This window comes from Phyllostomus discolor, chromosome 4 (assembly GCF_004126475.2).
Source record: "Phyllostomus discolor isolate MPI-MPIP mPhyDis1 chromosome 4, mPhyDis1.pri.v3, whole genome shotgun sequence".
Taxonomy (NCBI): domain Eukaryota; kingdom Metazoa; phylum Chordata; class Mammalia; order Chiroptera; family Phyllostomidae; genus Phyllostomus; species Phyllostomus discolor.
The window spans coordinates 157,952,280-157,956,484 of NC_040906.2; the positions used below are offsets into that span (position 1 = coordinate 157,952,280).

Sequence of the window (4,205 nt, forward strand, 5' to 3'; positions counted from 1 at the left end):
TAGAGAAAAGAAAGCACATTAAGTGTGAATATTTGAAGAATTAAGATTATTCCTTTACAGAGGAAAGTGTTGAGGAAGGAGGAGATTAGGGCAACCAGGAATGAGATGCTTACTTGTATTGCTGAAGCCACCTTTTTTGTTACCCAGATAGGGAAGGTCTCCCCTTCCAAGCACTAGAAGTTCTAGATCTCCCCAGTCCACATACTCTATCCCAAGACAGTTTGGTTCAGATGTGGTAGCCAGAATGAACAGTTTCCTGTGTGGGGTGTGAGAGATTTTAGGGTTCCTGTTATCCCCATTGCTCAAGCATCTCCATTTGTCTCCAAATCCCTCAAATTATTCTATGAAATGGGTAAAAACTTTTATTCAGCAGTTAGGCATACACAAAACCTAAGAAATAAGAATGACCACAAAGAAAATTATTTTATATTAATTCACAGTTTACAAACCTAGTGAGATAATATATATAAAAGGCATGGCAGCCCTGGCCAGGTGGTTCAGTTGGTTGAAGCACAGTCCTGGACACCAAAAGTTGTGGTTCATTTCCCAGTAAGGGCACATCCCTGGGTTGCAGGTTTGATCCCGAGGTGGGGTGCATCTGGAAGGCAACCCATCAATGTTTCTCTCTCACATCAATGTGTGTCTCTGTCTTCCCCTTCCTCTCTAAAATCAATAAACATGTCCTCAGGTGAGAATTAAAAAAAATAAAAGGCATGAAAAATAGGATGATGCCAATATACATGATAATAATTATTAAAATCTCTTTTGATTTGTTCAAGAGAAGTGAATGAGGATTAGAAGTTAATTATATATTGACTTGGATTTACATGAAGATGTAAATCACAGAGAAAGAAAAAGGCACTACCTGTGTGCATTAGTGTTGAGGGAAGGATGGGCATGTCAAGGTAAGGGGCTCCTGAAGTAGATGGAAGTGAGAAAAATTCAGAGAGAAGGCCCAGGAGAGCTAGGATGAAGTAGATTAAGCTTTAGCCATAGTAAAAAGACCAAACTGGTGTTTATAGGTGTCCAAACATTTTATTATGTACCTTTTTTCTCTCTGATTTCATCCTTCCCATAAATTTTTAATTCATTTCCTGGATGAGGATGAGAATAAAGCCAATGAATAAGAAAGCGTACCTTCATTATATTCAAAGGGGAATATGTTTCAAATGTCACACATACACATATTTATATTCTGCTGTTCTAGAGTTATCCTAGACGAGTGTTCCAATGTTTAGGTCACTGGGTCATGTATTTTGTAATATAAGCTGATTTCAGCTGGAACATTTTTTTTTCATGCAGCGTGCAACTTGTTCTTTTAGAATAAATGTCACTTACTGTGTTTGAACTGCCTTTGGTTCTCTGTTCTTACCCTTTTTTCTGGGCTCTATATTTTACTTAAGCTGTGTGATTAAATGAGAATTGGACAATAATTTGAAATGATCAGTGTTATAGCCTTGTCAAAATCAACTGGAATAGATTTAGCAATTATTTCAATAAGCAATGCTGTGTAAGTAATTTCATCACTTTGTATTGTTATTTTTATTCACCAAGTGTATAAACAGTAACCAAGTACACCCTAATCCACTGCAAAATTGAATTGCGGTTTTCTGACTTGGCTTCTGTATATGGCCCCATGATGCTACCTTTTCCCTTTTTTTCCAGCTTGACATTTTTTTCCCATCTTTATATTTCTTCCCTCTGGATACTGTTGACTCCTGTGGTTTCAATTCTATGCAGAAATATGCTTGCAAATCTGGCCCAGAGAATTCTGTCTTTAGCCTCACTTCTGTCATTAAGTATTGGATTAATAATAGTCACATAAAGCTCAGATTTTCTCTAAATCAGAAATCACTAATTTATTTCTCAGTCTTTTTGTGATGTAAGTAAGCTGTGACAGTATAATTTTTCTCCCATCTAATGTACTGGCATAGAAAGCTATTGAAATTTTACCTTTTAATTGGGAAATGTCCCAGTATTATCACACTGCACTATCAACTCTGACTCTCTACTAATGCCTCATTTTCAATATGTCCAAAACATCTCTTCCATCTCCCTCAAATTAACATCTCCTTCTTCCTTAAGCCACCAAATCAAGGGTCTTCAGAGTTCTTATTAACTCCTCATTCTTCCATCATCTGCACATTCAATAGAATCTACCTCTGCAATGTCAGTATCTTCTCCGGCATTGTCTCTCATGTTGTTAATCTCCTGAATCAGGCCTCCAGACTTCTTGCCTCTACACCGGAATTTAGCCTTCTGAAGAGTCTTCTCATCTTTACTTGCTCATTCCTTTACAATGATTTTTCTATACCTCATAACTCCGTCCTCCCCACAGGTTTCAGACTCCGTATTCCTAACAAGCTCAGGGTATGCTCCTAAACAATTTGTCCTAAAGAATTTGTCTCCTGCAAATTCCTTGGACAGAGCTTATATTTCCATAAGCCTATCCACTCTTTATGAAATCATCCTAACCCAGTAAAATCCATTTCAAATGCCTTCTCCTCTTCTGATTCTCCCAGCCCAAGGTCATTTTTTCTTCTGCGAACTTCACCCCTTGCATTTTCTAACTGTTCAATGGTCCTAATCATATTACACATGGTTGGAGATTATCTTATCCCTTCTTTTTCTACCATCTTTGTCCCTATTCAGTTTTAAACTCTTTCTGGACCAAATTTGATCTAATTGTCTTTACATTTCCAAAACATATCACTGCATTTCCTATACCTGATACTCAATAATAATTAGAATATTTGAAAAGAAGCAACTAAGTATATATCTCCCTGTTTTTTGTCTTAGCAGAGGCTTTCCCCAATACAGTATAGAATCAGTAAGGAATCAAATTCCGTGAACTCCAGTCAGCTGAATTAAAATGTGGATTGTGCAGCTCTTCAAGGCAATGAAATGAGATTGTCATGACAATGGTGTAAATTGACAGTGAGGCTCTGTCCATTGTGGCTCAGTTTGTTGGAATGTTGTCCTGTAACAGAGAGGTTGCCATTTCAGTTCCTGGTCAGGGCACATGACTAAATTGCAGGCTCAGTCCCTGATCCCGGGTCTGGATGTGTATAATCCCTGGCCTGGGCCTGTGCAGGAGGCAACCAATGTGTTTCTTTCTCCCATCAATATGTTTTCTCATTCTCTCTCTCTCTCTCCTCCCTCCCCTCTCTCTTTAAAAGCAATGAAAAAAATATCCTCAGGTGTGGATAAAAAAGAAAAGAAACAAAGAAAAATAACATTGTGAATAAACTTCCCAAATAGTTGGTAAGTTTCCAACAGCTGCCTACTCTGGTATAATTCTTGAATTATGAAGCTAGTCTCACATTCTACTTTGAGAAGACTTGGAAAAAGAGTTAATGACTTTCACATCAAGAAAATATGTGTTTTATAGGACTGTTCTTTTTCTTCCTTTTTATTGAATTTATTAGGATGACAACATTTGGTTAACAAAATTATACAGGTTTCAGGTGTACAGTTCTACGAACATCATCTTTACACTGTATTTTGTGCTCACCACCCCAAGTCAAGTTTCTGTCTATCACCATTTACCTGATATCCCCCTCCACCTCCCCCTATTCCCCTCTCCTGGCAATCACCACACTGTTGTATGTGTTCATGAGTTTCTCTTTGTCTCTGTCTCTCTTTTTTGGCTCAATCCCCTCCATTGCCCCTACCAATCTCCCACCCACACCACCCTGGACAACTGTCAGCCTGCTTTCTATACATGAGGCTGTCCTGATTTTGCTTGCTAGTTCATCTTGTTCATTAGATTGCACGTATGAGTGAAACCATGTAGTAGTTATTTCTCAGGCTTTTGACTAAGATCAAGTGTAGTACTTGTTCTTATCGGTTGGTTTAATATATGGCTCTTTAACAGAGGGCAAAGGATACAAGGACTCACTCACTATTTGGTAGTGATTCTCAAAGATACCTTTGTTTTTCAGGCTAGGTTCCAACCTCCCAGATTCGCTGCAGTGGAGGGAGGGGCAAGGGTATTTACAGCACTGCAAAGGCCGTGTTCACCCCTGACTTCACGCTCAGCTCAACTTAGAAGTACAATTGGTTTATTTTGTATAAATAAGCAAAAATGCTGGGAGGAATTAAATATCTTCATAAAACAAAACATTATGATACCAGAAACCCTTAGGAATAGCACTAATGCTTTTAAATGAAGGTTTTATTTGTCTCAGAGCTGCAAAAAGGAG

General features: G+C 38.2%; 1 pseudogene; it reads left to right on the forward strand.

Moving 5' to 3' along the window:
- The first annotated feature begins 3,798 nt into the window (after positions 1 to 3,798).
- Positions 3,799 to 3,902, forward strand: LOC114495729 (annotated as a pseudogene).
- The last annotated feature ends 303 nt before the right edge of the window (positions 3,903 to 4,205 follow it).